Source organism: Vombatus ursinus, unplaced genomic scaffold (genome assembly GCF_900497805.2).
Source record: "Vombatus ursinus unplaced genomic scaffold, bare-nosed wombat genome assembly UNPS02009173.1, whole genome shotgun sequence".
NCBI lineage: Eukaryota > Metazoa > Chordata > Mammalia > Diprotodontia > Vombatidae > Vombatus > Vombatus ursinus.
The window spans coordinates 363,894-385,551 of NW_020948951.1; the positions used below are offsets into that span (position 1 = coordinate 363,894).

At 37.4% G+C, this 21,658-nt stretch overlaps 1 protein-coding gene across 1 annotated transcript in view; it reads left to right on the top strand.

The window, feature by feature from the left end:
* The window catches only part of TIMM29 (translocase of inner mitochondrial membrane 29), a 46,927-nt gene extending 31,130 nt beyond the window's left edge, over positions 1–15,797 (top strand). Inside the window, exon 4 of the mRNA XM_027850868.1 lies at positions 15,740–15,797. The gene's annotated coding sequence lies outside the window, so the exon portion shown is untranslated. The remainder of the gene's footprint in view (positions 1–15,739) is intronic.
* Positions 15,798–21,658: the final 5,861 nt, after the last annotated feature.

Here is a 21,658-nt window from a genome sequence, read left to right on the forward strand (position 1 = left end):
GAGTCTGATGGTATGTGCAATATTCTGCATCTCTAGTCTCCCACCCTTGTAAAGGGAGGAAGGTGCGTTTTCACCTCTCCTTTATCTTATCTATCAGCCTCCCAAATACAAGCAAATGACTTTCTTGCTTTTTGCTTTAAGGTGCTTAAAGAGATTGCTTTGTTCCATTCTAGCTAAACTGAAGAAAGAAAATCAAATTCTGCCAAGGATATTAAAACCAAAGTCTCCACTCAACCCAGGGCTGTAGAATCTAGTATTGGGAAAGGGACCAGAGGCATCATCCATCTCATTTATACCTTCTCAATTCATACAGAGTCCAGCTATATGGGAAAGCCATACCCAAGAGAGATGGACCAGCTATCCCCAGGATCACTCACCCCATTCTACATGGGAAATCTTTCCAGTTGTTGTTTTAATCTACCTTCTTGTCCCAGTAACGGCCTAGGCTTCTCCTACCCCTCCAGGGGAGGGTCTGGGATCCACTAGCAGGCATCAGTAACATTTTATTTTGGAGGGAAGCCACAATAAAGAGTAAGCACTGCTTGAGTTTGCAAAGGGCCCCAAATTCCAAAACATCAACCAAACAGACCTTTCCCTAGCCAGCCCTTAACTGTGAGTCAATTGGTGGGGCAAGAAAGAGAAGAAGCTGGTTGCAACAGAAATGTACAAGGGGAATTTTATTTAGAAAATTGATTTGCTGTTTTTTAAATCTCCTCCACCAACCCTACCCTATCTCCAACATGTTCTCACAAACCTAGAAGCAGCTAGGGTGGCAGGATAGATTGAGTGTGGGGCCTGAATCATGAAGACCTGAGTTCAAATCTTGCCTTAGACACTCACTAGCTGTATAACCCTAGGCAAGTCATCTAACTTCTATCTGCCTCAGTTTTCTCAATTGTAAAACTTGGACTATAATAACACCTACCTCACTAGGCTGTTGTGAAAATCAACTGAGACATTATTTATAAAGTGCTTGGCACAGTGCCTGGCACATAGTAGGGGCTTAATAAATGCTTATTTCCTTCTTTCCCTCCCCTTTAGTTAAGAAAAAAGTAAAGGTTTCTTCCCTGGTATCTCCCTGAGAAGAGAGGTTAGTGTGATCTCAGCCCTCATTGGGTTGAGAAATGAGCATTGATGGGCCTGGGCTGCTGGGGTTGGATATGGCACTAACTAGCTAGATGACCTTGGGTTGAATTATCTACCTGAAATAACTCACAGGATCACAGGATGCAGGGAGCCTTCTCTAACTCCTCTTAATTCCAGTGCTTTCCCTCTTTAAATATTTCCAATGTATCCTGTATATAGCTTGATCCTGTATATATTTGTTGCATGTTGTCCCTACCAGTAGGGACAAGCTCCTTGAGGTCAGAGCCTATCTTTTGCCTTCTTTCACATCCCCAGCACTTAGCACAGGGCTTAGCACATAGTAGGTACTTAATAAATGTTTATGGAGTGAATGAATTTCCTAGCCAGAGGTGTCAAATACAAGGCCCACAGGCCACACTCCATTGCAAAACCCCAAGTGTGCCCAAACCAGATTAAAATGTAATTGGGAAATCTTTAACCAAATAAATAAAAAATCAACAAAACAATAATATTACATTTTAAAACAAATATGCAACTGCAGGGATCCTTATGTATGGATTAGTGGCCCCACTTTGTATTTAACTTTGATGCCTCAAACATAAATGAATCCCTGCAACCACACATTGACCTAGAAAACCAGAAGTTTACATTACCTATGTTGTATTATATTTTAATTTATTTCGTTAATCATTTCCCAATTACATTTTAATCAGGCTTCTGTGGACAGCATGGCCCCAAGTTTGACACCTTTCTTAGATGATCCAAGAAAACAAAGGGACACTAAGAGATTGTCTCTGGCCTTTTCAATACTGCAGTGAAACTGTGTTCCTTCCATCAGCACTGATCACAACCCATCCATGATTTCTCATCCTGTGCCATTTCTACATTGTGCCATTAATTCTCCATATAGGATCCACCCCAAGCGCTGTAGACATGCCTCTAAGTCCTCATCTATCTCATGGGTACCAGGGCAGTGTTCAGGCTGTCTGTTCCTCACTCTGTCTCATGAGCAGCCCACCTGTTTTTCTTATCATCTGTTTCCTTAATGATATACTCTTTTTTTCCCCATGTAGGTCATCATTGGAAATATGCTGTAGCATAATAATAATAATAATAATATTTATCAAAGTTTAATTATAAGGGACTCAATAAGTATAGAATGTTAACTTTTTATATGAGGAAATATAAAATGTATGTCTAAGATTATTAATAGTATTGAGTAGTTCAGGGACAGCTAGGTGGTGCAGTGCATAGAGCACCAGCCCTGGAGTCAGGAGGACCTGAGTTCAAATGTGGCCTCAGACACATAGCACTCACTAGCTGTGTGACCCTGGGCAAGTCACTTAACCCCATTGCTTAGCTAAAAAAAAAAAAAAGTAATTGGGTAGTTGGAAAGAAAGATTGGAGTACACCTGAGTATGATGTGATTCTAAAAAGTAAAGCCGTTTAGGCAAAGGTAAAAAAAGTAATTATTTAAATGAGGTTGAAGAGGGAGAACTGACACAGAGGATTAGATGGGGGAGGAGGGCTGGTCGTTCTGGAACCCTGCTCTCCTTGTGAATGGGTTCAAGAGGGAACAATACATGTACATCTAGAAGGGCATAAAAGTCTTCTAAATTCAGAAAGAAATAAAAGGTTAAAGGGATAGGGAGGGGGAGAGGATAAGGGAGGGATTTTAGAGGGAACACTACTCATATCAGATCTGGGTTAAAGAGAGAATAATATACACATTTAGAAGGGAATAGAAGTCTTCTAAATTTATAAAGAAATAAGAGGGCAAGGGAATAGAACAAGGGGAGCGGTATATAAGGGTGTCTAGATTAACAAGAATGGGATAAAGAGGGAATAACATGCATATTTGGAAAGTTATAAAAGTCTTCTAAATTAGATAGAATCGAGGGAAAGGGGAAAGAGTGGGTGGGAGAGGATAAAGGATCTTTAGGGACGGGGTAGGCTAAGTAATAGGACGAGGTAGCAGATAGAAGTAAGGTAGAGGAGGGGCAGCTAGGTGGTGCAGTGGATAGAGCACCAGCCCTGAAGTCAGGAGGACCTGAGTTCAAATCCAGCGTCAGACCAAACACTTGACATGTATTAGCTGTGTGACCTTGGGCAAGTCACTTAACCCCAGTTGCCTTACCAAAAAAAAAAAAAGAAGTAAGGTAGAGGAGTCAAGAGGGATAGGAAATAAGATACACACACAAACATAAAGATCAGGAGTAAAATTTATTAGGGGAAAAAACGGGTGATAATCATGATCTCTGACAAAGTTAATCTAAAATAGATTAATTAAAAGACAAAAATAAGGAAACCACTATATGTCAGCCATATTCATCAATATTGTTTTAGACTATTTAAAATAACTAGATAGTATAAAGTTGGAATATTGCTGTGGTGTAGGAAATGATGAGTTGGTGGACTTAGAAAAATATGAAAAGACTTGGACTGATGAAGGAAGATGTTATCTACCCTCAGAGTAATGGAGGACAAACAAGTATAGTGCAGTCTCACATAGATGCCTATGAATGTATATCTCTATATGTAAGTATAATTATATATATCTAAATATATGTATGTGTCTATGTACGTATATATGTGTGTGTGTGTGTCCGAGCTTAATTGTAACCTTCTTAGGGGAGGGAGGAGAGGAAGGGGGGATAGAAGAACAAAGGAAAAAGTACACAGCAGAGAACAAAAGAAAACTAAGGAGGAAGCAAAGAAAAAATGGATAGCTCTGAACACAATGTGGAGTATTTATTATATGGGCTTTCTTGAAATGGAAATTTATTGCTGTATATTTTGAATCCTCTCTTATGTTCTGCTGTGCACATGGTGATGCTTTTTTCCCCTCTATTTCTGTTTTGTATTTAAGTTTTAGTATTTAAGTTTATAATATGTTTCTTTTTCTTTTCTTATTGTATATTTAAGTTTTAGTGTTTAAGTTTAAAGTAAATTAATTTAAAATAATATTTACATAGCACTTTAAGATTTGCAAAGTGCTGTAGAAATATCTTTTTATCCTCACAACAACCCTGGAAGGTAGTTGCTATTATCATCCCCATTTTACAGATGAGGAAACTGAACCAGAGAAAGGTTAATTGATTTGCCCAGAGTCCTATAGCTAGTAAGTGTCTGGTTCAACTGATCATTTTAAGGAAAGCTCTATTTATTCCTGTGCTTTCCAATGTTTTTGATAGGAATGAGTGTTGTATTGTGTCAAAAGCTTTTTCTTTGTTTATTGAGATAAACATATGATTTTTGTTGTTTTTTTTATTAATAAGATCAATTGTGCTGATAGTTTTCCTAATATTGAACCAGTTCTGCATTCCTAACATGAATCCCATCTGATTAAAGTGTATGATCTTTGTGATCTATTGCTGTAATCTCCTTATTGGTATGTTATGTAAAATTTTTGCATCAATATTCATTAAGAAAATTGGTCTATAATTTTCTCTCTGTGTTTTCACTCTTCCTGTTTTAAGTATCAGCACCATATTTGTGTCATAAAAGGAATTTTGGAGAACTTCTTTGCCTATTTTTCCAAATAGTTTATATGATATCGGAATTAATTGTCATTTAAATATTTGGTAGAATTCACTTGTGAATCCATCTGGTCCTGGTGATTTTTTCTTAGGGAACTCATTTATGGCTTGTTCAATTTCTTTTTTCTAAGATAGGGTTATTTAAATATTCTATTTACTCTTCTGTTAATCTGAGCTATTTATATTTTTGTAAATATTCATCCATTTCACTTAGGTTATCAGATTTATTGGCCTATAATTGGGCAAAATAGCTCCTAATAATTGTTTTAGTTTCCTCTTCATTAGTGGTGAATTCACTCTTTTCATTTTTTATAATGGCAATTTGGTTTTCCTCTTTCTTTTTTTTTAAACCAAACTAACCAGGGATTTATCTCTTTTATTGTCGTTTTTCATAAAACCAGCTTCTACTTTTATTTATTAGTTCAATGGTTTTCTTACTTTCCATTTTATTAATCTCTCCTTTGGTTTTCAGGATTTCCAATTTGGTGTTTAATTTGGGATTTTTAATTTGTTCTTTTTCTAGTTTTTTGGGTTTTTTTTTTTTTAGTTTCATGCCCAATTCATCGATCTACTCTTTCCGTTTTATGCCTTAATACATAGTCAATTTTTCTGTAGGTGCTATGTACCACTGAGAAAAAGGTATATCCCTTTCTATTTCCATTCAATTTTCTCCAGAGGTTTATCATATCTAACTTTTCTATAATTCTATTCATTTCCTTAACTAATTTCTTGCTTGTTTTTTTTGTTTAGATTTATCTAGTTCTGAGAGGGGAAAGTTGAGGTCCCTCACTACTATAGTTTTATTGTCTACTTTCTCGTGTAACTCATTTAACTTTTCCTTTATGAATTTGGATGCTATACCATTTGGTGCATATATATTTAGTATTGATATTACTTGTCTATCATGCCTTTTAGCAAAATTTAGTTTCCTTACTTATCTCTTTTAATTAGATCTATTTTTGCTTTTGCTTTGTCTGAGATCATGATTGCTACCTCTGCTTTATTTACTTCAGCTGAAGTATAATAAATTGTGCTCCAGTACCTTATTTTTACTCTGATTTTTCTCTCATTTCAAGCATGTTTCTTGTAAACAACATCTTATCAGATTCTGGTTTTTAATCCACTCTGCTATCCTCTTTGGTTTTATGGGTGAGTTCATCCCATTCACAGTTATGATTACTACTGATATTTCTCTCCTTCCTATTTTCTCCTTTTACCCTGTCACTCTCAAAAGTCTGTTTTGCTTCTGATTCCCACCTCCTCAAATCCACTTTTGCTTTTATCACTCCTCCCCTGCAACTTCCCTGTAGGGCAAGACAGATTTCTATACCCAGCTGAGTTTGTTATTCCCTCTCTGAGCCAAATTTTTTATGAGAGTAAGGTCCAATCATTACCTGCCACCCTCCCATCTTCCCTTCTTTTTAATTTATTTTTTAAAATCATCCCATCATAGTCAACTCACACCCATACCCTCTGTCTATGTATACTCCTTCTTACTGATCCTAGTTATGTTCTTAGGAGTTAGAAGTATCATCATCCCATGTAGGAATGTCAACAGTTACAAGTATTGTCTTTTATTACTTCATTTGAAAACTGACTGCTCATTTCCTTTGACCATTTGTCAGTTGGGGAGTGACTTATATTCTTATAAATTTGACTCAGTTCTCTATATATTTGAGAAATGAAGTCTTTATCAGAGAAACTTGTTATAAATTGTTTTTCATAATTATGATTACTGTGTATTTCCTTTTATCCTATTTTCCCTCATTTATCCCATTCTCTCTCTCTCCTTTCACCCTGTCTATCCTCAAAAGTGTTTTGCTTGTGACTACCACCTCCCCCCATCCATCTTCCCTTTTATCAGCATCTCCCACCCCTTCTCTTATCTCCTTTCCCTCCTACTTTCCTATAGGGTAATATAGTTTTCTATATCCAGTTGAGTGTGCATGCCATTCCTTTTTTGAGCCAATTCCAATGAGAATAAGGTTCAAGTGCTCCCCCCCACCTCCTCTATCTTCCCCACAACAGTAAAAGCTCTTTTGTGCCTCTTTAATGTGCAATAATTTACCCCATTCTCCTTTTCCCTTTCCCCTTCTCCCAGTGCATTCATCTTTCTCACCCCTTAATTTTATTTTTTAAAATATCATCCCATCATATTCAACTCAAACCTGTGCCCTCTGTCTATGTATATTCCTTCTAACTGCTCTAATAATGATAAAGTTCTGAGGAGTTACAAGTATCATCTTCCTATGTAGGAATATAAACAGTTTAACCTTATTGAATTCCTTATGATTTCTCTTTCCTGTTTGCCTTTTTATGCTTCTCTTATGTCTTGTATTTGAAATTTTCTATTCAGCTCTCATCTTTTCATCAGGAACACTTGACAGTCCTCTATTTAATTGAATATGTATTTTCCCCCTGAAGGATTAGACTCAGTTTTGCTGGGTAGGTGATTCTTGGTTGTAATCCTAGCTCCTTTGCCTTCTGGAATATAATATTCCAAGCCTTCCAGTCCTTCAATGTCAAAGCTGCTAAATCTTGTGTTATCCTGACTGTAGCTCCACAATATTTGAATTGCTTCATTCTGGCTACTTTCAATATTTTCCCACTGACCTGGGAGCTCTGGAATTTGGTTGTAATATTCCTGGGAGTTTCTATTTTGGGATCTCTTTCAGGAGGTGATTGGTGGATTCTTCCAATTTCTATTTTGCTTTCTGGTTCTAAGATATCAGGGCAGTTTTCTTTGATAATTTCTCAAAATATGATATTTAGACTTTTTTTTTATCATGGTCTTCACTAGTCCAGTAAATCTTAAATTATCTCTCCTTAATCTATTTTTCAGGTTAGTTGTTTTTCCAATGAGATATTTCACATTTCCTTCTTTTTTTTCATTCTTTTCATTTTGTTTTATTGTTCCATGATACCTCATGGAGTCATTAGCTTTCACTTGCCCAATTCTAATTTTTAAGGAATTATTCTTTCCATTGAATTTCTGTATCTCTTTTTCCATTGGGCCAATTCTGTTTTTTAAAGTGTTATTTTCCTTAGTATGTTGACTCTCTTTTCATTATTTTCTTGCATCACTCCCATTTCTTTTCCCAGATTTTCCTCTACTTTTCTTACTTGATTTTTAAAATCCTTTTTTAGCTCTTCCAGGAATTCTTTTTGGGCCTGTGACCAATTCAAATTTTTCTTTGAATCTTTAGATGTAGCTATTTTGACTTCATTGTCTTCTTCTGAATTTGTCTTGATCTTCCCTGTCACAATAGTAACTTTCTCTGGTCAAGTCCTTTTGTTGTTTGCTCATTTTTTCACAGCCTATTTCTTGACTTATAACTTTATGTTAAAGTTGGGCCCTTTCCCAGGATGAAGGGGGCATTGTCCCAAGCTCCAGACCTTTATTGCTGCTGTTTTCAGAGCTAGCTCTGGGGCTCTGTAGGTTTTTGTTCTTCCAAGGTGGTATGATCTAGGGAGAGGTATGACCACTGTTCTCTTGGCCTATGCTCTCTTCTGTGAGTGACAATAAGCACTCTTCTCTGCCCTGGAACTATGACCAGGGCCCCTGCACCCCTGAAGTCACAAGTGCTAAAGGACTGCAACCCAGAACTGTATGTGGGCAATGTGACAGCATACTACATCCAGGTGATAAAGATGATTTTAATTAGACCCCTATGTTGCACCTACTGGTATTAATCAATTCAGTGTGATTCCCTAGGGGTAATGATTGTTAGCAGTTATTATGGATGCACTCGTCTAGTAATATACATGTAGTCAGTTTAGTAAACTGATATAGAAGAATAATATGTATTAATGCATATTTTATATATTGTATAGGTATAATTAAATAAGATAGATTCTTTCTTATAGTGGGCCTCAAACTTTAAAATCTATTAATTTGCTGAAATAACCACTTATTTACCAGTTTTGAAGTTCACTTGCCTAACCACAAGAATGCTGATGACCAAACCCAGCATGGGTGGGATGCCTTGACATAATATCGAAAGTCCCCCAACTTATTTTTGTACCTCTGGACCACCCTGTCTTGTCCAACATGAACAGGGAACCATCTTGTGACCGCTTAGTCAGCAGAGATAACCCTTGCCTTGCCCATCCTCTGACCACCCATGATGCATTATTTCTGGCCCTCTTGGATGGTCAAAAGCAAGGTCTTTCAACCAATGAGATCCTGTATTTCATTTTGCCTCTTCTGAATGTCTGGGTATCAAGCCTGACAAAAGTAAGGCCCTGGGGAAAGGGGGCATCTCAGACCATGAGAAAGATCTGAGGTCCCATTTACTGAAGGAGTCTAATCTCTTTAATAAATGGTTAATGACTCAGAGCTCTGCCTCCGTGGTTTTTCTTGCAGATTGGATGATTTTGGACCCTACACAGTGCCCTCCAAGGGTCCCCTGTAAGCGCTTTCTGATAAGTTGTCCAACCCTTTTACCGCCTGTGGGTTGAGAGCTCCCAAAGCTTCTGCTGCTACTGATGAACTGCCTTCAAGGCCTGCTGATGTCAAGGTCTGAGCTGGGCTCTGAGTTCGATCTCCACATGTGGCTTGCTGAAGAAAATCGTTTGCAAATACCTGCCTTTGGCCTTCTCTTATTTTCATTAAAGATATGATCAATCTATGTGTACATCCCTCTTATAAAAGGTCTTGTAAAGATGAGAAAGTAGTCATATGGGTCGGTAGTTAATGATGTTTTTCTTTTCTGTTTCCTTTTGGGGATAGTTTTATTATCTGTGATTCTTTGCATCAGCTGGTTTAATGGGTCTGGCCGAAGATTCTTCATAGTGCCTTTTCTTTAGTCTTCTAATTTGATATTGATCTGATCTCTACTGTAACTACCTGATCTGACTGCATTCAGTCAATTCTACTATGACTCCCACATTAATAACTCTTCCTCTTCGTTAGAGTATAATCCATTTCACTTTTTGTAATATTATTTGGCATTTGCTTTGACAGTGCCTTCCAACTCCTTAATTAAAGAAAGTGCTCATAATGTAAAAGTGTGAAGCTTCTGAATAAACAGTTCATATATTTTGGGCCTTTTCTATTCCTCCAACCTGAACCATATTTTCCGATGTACATTTCACCAGACTCCCTCATGTCCATCTTTCCATTGAAGCATCAGTGTACATGTTGACATTGGACTCCCTTGCAAGGCAGCCAGTCCAAGCCAGAATGACTGTTATATAAAAAAATTTAAAAGTTTTTGTACAAACAAAACCACTGTAGGTAAAAATTAGAAGGGAAACCATTAACTGGGAAAAATCTTTACAGTAAATTTCTCTCACAAAGGTATACATATTATATATATTATTTACATATAATATCCTATAGATAGCATATAAATATGTATGTGGAACTGATACTAATTTATAAAATCAAGAACCATTTTCTATTAGATACATGGTCAAAACAGGCAGATTTTAAAATTATTTTTATTATTTTTTAGCATTTTTTTAAAAAAATTTTACATTCTAGATTCTCTCCCTCCCACCCCTTCCCCACCCACTGAGAAGGCAAACAATATGATATCAATTACACATGTGAAATCATGCAAAAATGTCCATAGTAACCATATTGCAAAAAAAATACCAAAAAAATATGAAGCAAGTAAATTATACTTCAATTTGTACTCAGAGTTCATCAGTTCTCTCCCTAGAGGTGGATGGCATTTTTTCATCATGAGTCTTTTGGGATTGTCTTGGCTCACTTTATTGATTAGCCTAGTCAAGTCTTTTCACAGTTGATCATCATTACAACATTGCTGTTAATGTGCACAATGATCTCCTGATTCTACTCACTTCACTTTATATCAGTTCATATAGGTCTTGCCATGTTTTTTTCCTTAAACCACTCCCTTCATAGTTTCTTATAGCATAATGGTATTTCATCACAATCATGTGCCATAACTTGTTCATCCTCTCAATTTCCAATTCTTTGCCACCACCAAAAGAGCTGCTGTAAATATTTGTGTACATATAGGTCCTTTGCTTTTTTCTTTGATCTCTTTGGGGTACAGATCTAATACTGGCATTGCTAGAGTATGCACATTTTTATAGTCCTTTAGGCATACTTTCAGAGTATTCTCCAGAATGGTTAGACCAGCTCATTCCATCAACAATTCTTTGATGTAGCTATTTTCCCTCATCCCCAGCATTTGTCATTTCTGATAGGTGTTAGGTGACACCTCAGAGTTGTTTTAATTTGCCTTTCTCTAATCAATAGTGATTTAGAGCATTTTGTCATATGACTGTAGATAGATTTGATTTCTTCTTCTGAAAACTGCCAAATACAAAGTTTTTTTTTAAAATCCAATTTTATTTTATTTTTAGTTCCAAATTCTTTTCCTCCCTCCTTCTCCCACCCTGACCCATTGAGAAGGCAAGAAAAACAACAGGTAATTTTTATTGTTTTTGTTATTAATATGGTCAATGTTGTTTATAGTTTCCCTAAAGTTATACCCAACCCTCCATTGTTGGTATAAATCTAGCCTGGTTATAGTGGATGTTCTTTGTGATATTTTGCTATAGTCCCCTTACTAATATTTTAGTTAAAATTTTTGTATCAATATTCTTTAGCAATATTGGTCTTTGTTTTGACTCCTCTTAGTTAAGATATTAAGACCATATTTATATCATAGAAAGAATTTGGTAGAACATCTTCTTTACCTATTTAAAAAAAACAATTTATGTAGTATTGGAATTAACTGTTCTTTAAATGTCAGTAGAATTAGCTTGTAAATCCATCTGCTCTTGGATTCTACCTCATCCCTACTTCCACCTCTGCCCCCCAGGAGTTCACTTATGGCTTGTTCAATTTATTTTTCTAAGATAAAATTTTTCCTGTTCTTTTAATCTGGGCAATTTATATTTTTGTAACTTTTCATTCATTTCATGTAGATTATCAGTTTTAGTGGCATATAAGTTGGGTCAAATAACAGCTCCTAATAATTGTTTTTTCTTCTTCAATGTCTGTGAATTTACCTTTTTTTTTTCATTTTTGATACTAGTAATTTGGTTTGCTTCTTTTTTAAAAATCAAATTAGATAATAGCTTATTTAATTTTTAAAGCTCTTAGTTATATTAATTCAATAGGTTGATTTGTTTTGCTTTCAGTTTTATTGCTCTCTTCTTTGATTCTTTGGATTTCTATTTTATTGTTCAATTGATGTTTTTTAATTTGCCCGTTTTCTAGTTTTCTAGGTTTTTTTAGTTGCATATTTAATTCAGTATCTGCTCTCCTTTTGTTGATAATTACATGTGTGTGCTCGCATGCACGTGGGCGTATGTCCCCTAAGTACTACTTTGACGGCATCCCACAAATTTTGGTATGTTGTCTCATTGTTGTGATCATCTTTAATGAATTATTGATTGTTTCTATGATTTGTTCTTTGACCTACTCATTCTTTAGGATTACGTTATTTAGTTTCTTACTAGTAACTTTTTATATTTGTATTTATTTTGTGAAACATTTCCCAATTATATGTAAAAGATTTTTTTGACATTCATTTTTGAAAATTTTGAGTTGCAAATTCTCTCCCTCCTGCTTGTCCCTTCCCTACCCATTGAGAAGGCAAGCCATATATTGATTATACATGTAAAGTCATGCAAAACATATTTCTGTATTGGCCATATTGTAAAAGAGAACACACACCAAACAAAACCCTCAAGAAAAATAAAGTAAAAAGAGTATGTTTTCATGTGCACTCAGAGTTTATTATTTCTCTCTCCATAGGTGGGTGGCATTTTTATCATGGGTTGTTTGGAATTGTCTAGCATGATTGTATCAATCAAATAGCTAAGTCTTTCATAGCTGGTTAGCCTCATAATATTGCTGTTACTGTATTCAGTATTTTACTAGTTCTACTCACCTCACTTTGCATCAGTTCATATAAGTCTTACCAGGTTTTTCTGAAACCATCCTTCTCATCATTTCTTATAGCACAATAGAATTTCATCACAATCATATAACACAGCTTGTTCAGCCATACCCCAGTTGATAATCCCCTCAACTTCAATTCTTTGCCACCACAAGAAGAATTGCTATAAATAAATAAATATATGTGTGTGCGCACACACATATATTTACAAATAAGTTCTTTTCCCTTTTCTTTGATTTTTTTTGAGAATATAAACGTAATGCTGTTATTGCTGGGTCACAGGGTATGCACAGTTTTATAGTCCTTTGGGTGTAGTTCCAAATTATTCTCCAGAAGGGTTGGACCAGTTCACAACTCTACCAACAGTGCATTAGTGTCCCAATTTTTCCATGTCCCCTCCAGCATTCACCATTTTCCTTTTCTATCATGTTAGCCAATCTGATAGGCATAAGGTGGAATCTCAAAGTTGTCATAATTTGTAATTATTTGTAATAATTATGATTATGTCTAATCATTAATGACTTATTGCACTTTTTTTCCTGTGACTATTGATAACTTTGATTTCTTCTTCTGAAAACTGTTAGTTTATATCCTTTGACTACTTAACAATTGCTGAATTTTCATAAATTTGGCTCACTTCTCTATATATTTGAGAAATGAGGCCTTTGTCGAAGAAATTTACTGTAAAAATTTTCTCTTAATTTACTAGTGTTTTTAACAGGAATGGGCGATATATTTTGTCAAAAACTTTTCCCACATCTATTCAAATAATTGAATAGACATTTTTCAAAAGAAGAAATCCAAAATATCAACAACCACATGAAAAAATGCTCCAAATCACCCATAATTGGAGAAATGTTAATTAAAACAAATCTGAGGTTCTACCTCATACTTATAAGATTGATGAAGGTGACCAAAAAAAATGAAAATAACAATTGTTGGAGAGGCCATAGAAAAACAGCTACATTAATTAATGTACCATTGGTATATCTGTGAATTGGTCCATCCTGGAAAGCAGTTTGGAACTATGCCCCCAAAGTTACTAAACTGTGCGTGCCTTTTTGGCCCAGTGATACTACTATTGGGTTTATATACCAAAGAGACCAAACAGAAAAAGGAAAAGGATTGATTTGTACAGAAATATTTGTAGCAGCATTTTTTATAGCAAAGAACTAGAAACTAAGGGTGTGCCCATCAATTGGGGAATGGCTCAATAAATTATGGTATATGAATGTAATAAAATACTATTGTACTGCATGAAATTATGAAGAAGATGGTTTCAGAGGAATTTGAGAAGACTTACAAGAACTTTCCTTCTGAAGCTCTGCTTGGTTTCAATTCCACTTAACACAATGCCACTGCACTGGATACTCCCTGGTGTTATCCCTTTGCCCCTTCCCTCCTCCCCACTGCTTTCCAGCTTCCTTTTGTGTGTTCTCATCCCCCATCAGACTGTAAGGTCTTTGAGGGAAGGGGCTATCTTTCTTTTTCTTATTTGTATCTTCAACACTTAGCATAGTACCTGGCACTTAATAAATATTTAGATTAGCATATATTAATAATGTTTAATAATGTATATGTTAACATATATGTTAATAATGCACAAATGTTTATGGAATTGAATTGAAATAATATGAACTGAGCAGAACCAGGAGAAGAATTCATACAATAACAACAACATTATAAATATAAACAACTTTGAAAAACTTAAGAGCTCTGGTCAATGTATATAGAGAGATGATGGACTCAAGATACAGAATAAGACACACTTTTAGACATGGCCAATGTAGAAATTTCTTCCAAGAGTTTTGTTTGCCTTTTTTTTCCTAATTGGAGGGGTAAATATGAGTGGACTGAGGGATGAGGTTACAAAAATAAATAGAAAAGAGGGTCATTGAAGCATTTTTTAAAATGCACAGACAAAAACAGAAGAGCAAAACAAAGTACAATCAGTACAACTTTGAAAGTTACACGTTGATAGGGAAAAAAATCTTTGTTTCAAATTTCTTTAATAAGGGTTTGATACCTAATATATGTAAAGCAGCTAGGTGGCACAGTGGATAAAGCACTGTGTCTGGAATCAGAAAAACCCATCTTCATGAGTTCAAATCTGGCCTTGGATAACCTATTAGCTGTGTGGCCCTGGGCAAGTCATTTAACCCTGTTTGCTTCAGTTTCCTCATCTGTAAAATGAGCTGGAGAAGGAGATGGCAAGGTACTCCAGTATCTTTGCCAAGAAAACCCCAAATGGGATCACAAAGAGTTGGACAGGACTGAAAAATGACTGAACCAAACCCAAGATATGTAAACAATTAACAGATAGATAGAGGGTATCTCAAAAGTCTTAGTGCAGGGGCAGCTAGGTGGTGCAGTGGATAGAGTATTGGCCCTGGACTCAGGAGGACCTGAGTTCTAATCTGGTCTCAGACACAAAACACTCACTAGCTGTGTGACCCTGTGCAAGTCATTTAACCCCGTTGCCTAGTCAAAAAAAGTCTTAGTGCAGTTTTAAGCAGCTAAAGCTTAATATTTAAATTATTAAAGCTTATTTGGGAGGAGGAGAATCAAGGAATTTTTTTCGCCTTTGACCCCATCATTTAGCCATGGTATCTAGCAACTCCAAAGGAGTTGCACTATACAGCAGCTGGAGAGTTAGTCTGAAAGAGTTCAAGGCATAGTTGAGGGTATAGAGATATATACTCTCTAAGATGTGGATACAGAACGACAGTCACTCTAGACCAGAAGCAACTAAGCATGACCTCTGGCAGCAGAGAAGAGAGTCAGCTATGGACTCAAGAGAGAGCTAGCTCTGGAAATCAAGAGATAGGCTACAGAGAGGACTTTGATGCCCTGCAGTTTTGTCACTGTGAGTTTCTTTTTTCCCATATTTTTGCTAAATTGTTTGATCATCATTGTGCTCTAAGTTTGGGTCCGTTCTTCCTGTAGAAGCTGTGTGTTTTAGTGAAGAATGCACTCCATTTTTATGCTGGGAACATTTTATACTAGTGTTCATTCTATGGCCTCTTGATAAATGCCTTTGCTATGAGCTAGTTGTGTCTACTGGCTTACTGTGAATGTGAAGCATACCGGTAGGGGTTATAAGATGTAGTACTGGAATTATACCCCCACAGGAAAATAAACTGGTACTTGTAAATGCTTTGCAAACCTTAAGGTGCTATATAAATGCTATTATTATTTCTGTTATTATTATTATTGTTATTCTAGATCCTGAGGGAGCAGCCGCCTCAGCACCAAGAAACCCAAGTGTACGTGTGAGCTCAAGTGGAGAGAATACTGCATTTATTTAAGTCAAAGTGCCCAACTGGGGGAAAGTGGTGGCTTTTTCTTTCCAGTTTTGAGATCATTTCCATACTGGGCCTTCATCTGCAGTGGACTTCCCCATTAAATGCTTCAAAATCTTACCATCTTGCTGTCCTGCCTTAACTCCAAGTGGTAGAGCTCTGAGCTTGCTCTGAGAGATTTTCTGTGAGGGAAACATCTGAGCTGGCTAAGTTCTGAATCTTGAAGCTAAATTCAAAGGAAAACCTCACTCCCAGTATCCACAGAATGCTTCACAACTCTTCTTTAATTCATTTATGTTGGGGGGTGGGGCAGGCAATCACGGTTAAGTGACTCGCCCACGGACATACAGCTAGTAAGTGCCTGAGGCTGGTTTTGAATTCAGGTCCTCCTGAATCCTGAATGGGCTCTATCCACTATCCACGTAGCTCTACAGCTCATCCTTAATGTAGAGCAAAAAGTCAGTACCCCAACCTGGGAGTAGGGCCCCAGCTGTGCTCATCAAAGCATGTTGTTGTCGTTTTCTTCCTCTTTCTCTGTAAAAAAAAACGGTCATTAGCTTCCCTCTGGATACCATCATCTGCTGTTTGCAGCTACTGACACCTGCCCAGGGCTCTGTAAACAACTAGAGGCGGCAGCTCGTACACATTCAGAGCAAGGCCAGGAAATACGCAGTCGTGAGTTCAGCCTTGCAGGCAAAGCAGGTGGCTTAGGGTTCCCCTTCATAGGTTTGAAAGCCTCATCACTGCAGAAGTGGCTTCAGGTGTCATGGTTTAGGAGCAAGCAGCCCTGTGGACCGGCATATTGGTTTTATTTACTTAACTCTCTTTATTATAAGGGGAGCCCAGGGGAGGGAGGTGGGCATTGGAAAGTCTAGAAGGACCTAGGTCTAGGTTTTGGGGAGGTGGGCATTGGAAGGTCTAGGAGGACCACCAAAATAATTTTTAAAAAAATTTGTAAGCAACCACGTTGCCACTATTTAGTGCTCTGAGAACTATCAAAAAATCCCCACAATTTACAATCCAAACATAAATTATGTTCCAAACGAGTCTGGATTTGGGTCTTGGTCTTGGTTCTACTCCTTCCTGGCTGTGTGGTTATAGGTTACTTAACTCCGCAGAGCTGCAGTTTCCTCAACTACAAAACAATGTCATAAGGGCAATAATCGACATTTACATAGAACTTCAAAGTTTGCAAAGTGCATTGCATACATTATATCATTTTAGCCTCATAATTGCCCTGTGTGGAAAGTACTACAGACATTACTCTCCTCATTTTACAGATGAGGAAACTGATTAGGGTAACTCAGCCTTCTAAGCCTCAGAAGCAGGATTTTGAGATACGGGATTTTCTCCCTCCCTCCCTTTCAAGATTGTTGGGAGACTGAAATGAGGTAGTGATAGGAATGCCCTTTTTAAGTGGCGTAAGGTAACAGGTGTTTCTCCTCTCTAGAGGAACACCTGCCTTAGGCTTGTGTTAGAACCAGGAACAGATGGGTGGACAGGTAAAGCCCGTGATAAGCAGAGTACAACTGGGATGTTGTTCTATGTAGGGTGTGATGACCGGACAACTCTGTGCCACCCTGCTGAAGGTGATAGCCGATGGTGTCCTTCTCATGAGCATTAGCATGCATTCCCACAAGCATGGCAGGAACCATTTCTATCATTTGTCAAATCAAGTAGAGGCAGGCTGGCCCTTGAATCAAACCCTGTCACTGAAGTTATGTGACATTGGGCAAGTCACATCTACATGCCCCCAGGTGGCTCTTTCATACTTCTGTACTAAGTGATAGATGACACCAGTCAATCACCAAGCATTTATTAAGCATTAACTTATGTGCTAGGCGTTGTGTTGAGTGGTGAAAACAATCCCTTTCTTTAAGGAGCTTGCATTTTAGTTGGTGATTCAACATGTGCATCAGTAAACACAGATGAGCCAAACAGTGTATGTGGAAGATAGAAGGGAAGGTGGGAGAGACTGGAGAAGAGCATTCCACATATAGGAGACAGCCAGTGCAAGTATGAGGAGTGTATTTGTATCCATGTTTAAAGACTCTCTGAGAACTTTGGTCTAATGGGCTCATCTCAGAAGTTCAAGGATTATGTGTCTATTTCTAGAGATAAACAAAACAGGAGAAAAAGTCAATTTGATAGAGAAGAGGGGGTAGAATGTGAGCAGGGATGTTTTAAGGTTCAAATGAGATAATAGATGTAAAGCACTTTGTAAACCTTAAAGTGTTATGTAAATACCAACTATTGTTGTTGCTATTATTATTATTAACCTAAAGTCACCAGGCCTGGTGGTAACTTCATTCTCTGAGCCTTCTACTACACTCCTATGGAGCTCAGGCAATTTTTGTAGAGCAACACAAAGGAGTGTAGGTCAATGTTTAATAACCAGCTCTTCCAGAAAATACAATGTTTATACCCACTTTGAGTTTTTCTGCACTGTTTACATTTTCTCCATCACTTACCTTACAACTAACAACACAATAAATCAAGCCCTCATTTACAATAATTGCTGATTTCTGAGGTGTAAATGCTCACACTGAGAATTTGACAGGGTGCTCTTGCAAGCCTGGTGCTGGCCCCAGCACAACCCTGGATGTGAGAAATTGTGGATGGGAAATTGATATAGCCAATTGAATATGAGAGGAGGAGCAAAAGGAAAAGGCAAAGAGAACTTAATGATGATGCCATTTAGAGGAGGAGCTAAGTACAAAGCAATCTGGTTTAGACAAAAAGATAAAATTTGTCTTTGAACCTGGTGAGTCCTAGTTGCCACTAGGACATCTAGGTGAAAATGCCCTGCAGACAGCTTCCAAGATCCATCTAGTGCATAGAAGAGAGGTCAGCCTGGAGATAAAGAGCTGAGAGATATTTTCAAGAAGTGATTGCTGAAATCATGGGAATCGATAAACTACCAAGGAAGAGAGTTTGGACAAAGAAGGCAAAGGATAGAGGCTTGGGCAACAGCCTCTTTAAGGAATGGGGGAAAGTATGGGAAATGAGCCAAGGAGACAGAATTCGAGGCTAGATGGACAAGAGAACCAGGAGACCCGGTTGTCTTAAAACAGGGAAGACAAGAGTATGCAGAGGTAGTGGAGAGGGCAAGTGCTAAATGCTGTAGCTAGGTCAAGGAAGGATTCGAAAAAATAAAAGCCATTGGTATTAAAAATGGTAAGTGTGAAGAATGTGAACAAGGGAAATAATATAGGGGAAAAGGGAAAAGGACATTTCCCCCTAAAAATAGGGGAAAATGAGTGTACAGAGTAATGCCATGTGAGATCAGTGGGACCAGAGGAAATTACATACTGACATAAACCAAAAACCATACTACATAAACCCAAAAAGCAAAGCCAAGAGTGATCAAACTCCAAATGGGCTCAGAGGGGACACTGAGGAAAGGCTCTTCAGCAGAAGACGGCATAGACACCAAAAGCCTTTTCCAAGCTATGTTTTTTTTTAAAAAATTAATTTATTTTGATTTATCAACAATCACTTCCATAAGTTTTTGAGTTTTAAATTTTTCTCCCCCTCTCTCCCCACCTCCCCAAGACAGCGCACAATCTGATATAGGCTATACATATACATTCCTATTAAACATATTTTCACATTAGTGATATTGTAAGTAAGAATTAGAACCAATAGGAGGAACCACCAGAAAGAAGAAATAAAACACAACAGAAGAAAAAAAATAGCAAATATTATACTTCCATCTGCATTCAAACTCCATAGTTCTTTCTTAGGATGTGGATAGCATTTTCCATCATGAGGCCTTTGGAGATGTCTTAGATCCTTGTATTGCTGAGAAGGGTTAATTCTATCAATATTAATACCTGATTATGTTATTCCTTTCTTGAGCCAAATCTGATGTAATAAATCTGCTATAATAGGTTTTTGTGCCTTTTCCTGTAATGTAATTTACCCTTGTCTGCCTTCTCCTTTCCTTTTATCTCAGTACATTTTCTTAGTTAGATCAGATTAATCCACTTACTTGGATCCATTTAACCGACTTGATTAGGTTTTTTTTTATCATTACATCAAAGTCAACTTATACTCACCCCCTTTTTGTATACCTCTTTAATATGGTGTAATAACAATACAATTCTCAAGAGTTACAAGTGTCATCTTCCTTTGTAGGAATGTAAACAGTTTTCCCTTATTAAAAACATGTTGTTTCTTTCTGTCCCATTCACCTTTTTATGTCTCTCTTGAGTCTTGTATTTGAAGATCAAATTTTCTGTAGAGCTCTGGTCTTTTTATCAGGAAGGTTTGGAAGTCCCCTATTTCATTGAATATCCATCTCCTCCCCTGAAAGATCATGCTCATTTTCACTGGGTAGTTGATCCTTGGTTGTAATCCAAGCTCCTTTGCCTTATGGAATATCATATTCCACACCCTATGGTCTTTTAATGTAGAAGCTGCAAGGTCCTATTGTAATCTTGACTGTGGTTCCATGATATTTAAATTGTTTCTGGCTGCTCGCAGTATTTTCTCTTTGACCTGGTAATTTTGGAATTTGGTTACTATATTCCTTGGTGTTTTCAATTTGGGATCTCTTTCAGGAGGTGAGCATGGATTCTTTCCATGGCTATTTTACCCTCTGGTTCTAGGACCTCAGGGCAGTTTTCCCTTATGATTTCCTGAAAGATACTGTCCAGGCTCTTTTTTTCATTGTGATTTTCAGGTAGACCAATAATTTTTTAATTTGTCTCTCCTGGATCAATTTTCCAGGTTAGTTGTTTTACCAATGAGGTATTTTACATTTTCATCTATTTTTTCATTATTTTGTTTTTGTTTGACGGATTCTCGCTCTCTCAGAGTCATTAGCTTCCATTTGCCCAATTCTAATTTTTAACAAATTGTTTTCTTCTATTAGATTTTGTACCTCCTTCCCCATGTAGCCAATTGTATTTTTTAGGGACTGATTTTCCTCAATGTACTTTTTTTCCAGTTGGCCAATTGTATTTTTTAAGGACTTGTTTTCTACAGTTAATTTTTGTCCTTCCTTTTCCAAGCTATTGACTCTTTCTTGTATACCTCTCATTTCTTTTCCCATTTTTACTTCTACCTCTCTCATTTGACTTTTAAAATCCTTCTTGAGCTCTTCTAAGAAGGCTTTTTGGGCTTCAGACCAGTTCATATTCCCTTTTGAGGTTCCAGATATGGGTTTATTGACAGTGTTGTCCTCTTCAGAATTTCTGCCTTGATCTTCACTCTTCCCATAATAAGAATGTATCGTACGTTTCTTTTTTGCTCATGTATTTGCTTATTTCCTGGCCTTTAAAGAGATTGAACTCTCCAGCTCGGGAACAGAGGGCACTGACCCAGGTTTCTTGTGTTGGGAACCTTGGGCCTGTTCATTGGCTTTGTGTGCTGGGGCCTCCAATGCTGGCAGTTGGAGTCTGTAGAGTTCTGGCAGTTTACCTGGTGTTGGGCTGGAATCAGCAACACTGGAACTCTAGGGGTAGGATTGGGTAGTGTGGTTCCTGGAGATTTTCTGCTCACCCGGATCTTTCCTTCCTTTTACTTTCTTCAGCTTCTTTCAAATGGATGTTGCAGAATGTTTATCCGCCAGAGGCCTCTTGGAACGCTACTTCCCTTAATTTTGTGAGGCACTCGGAGAGCCGGTTGCTGTAGGATACTGAGGCACCTAGTGATTTTCCGAGCTGGTTTCTACTGGTTTCTCCCACCCCCCACCCCCACCCTCACTGAGGCACTCGGGGGTTCAGGTGTTGGTGTCTGCCTACTCCACAACCTTGGTTTCAGGATCTCCTCCTGGTATGCTGAGGTGGGGCTTTCTGCTAGCTTGCTTGGGATGCCTCCTGTTCTGTACTGCTCC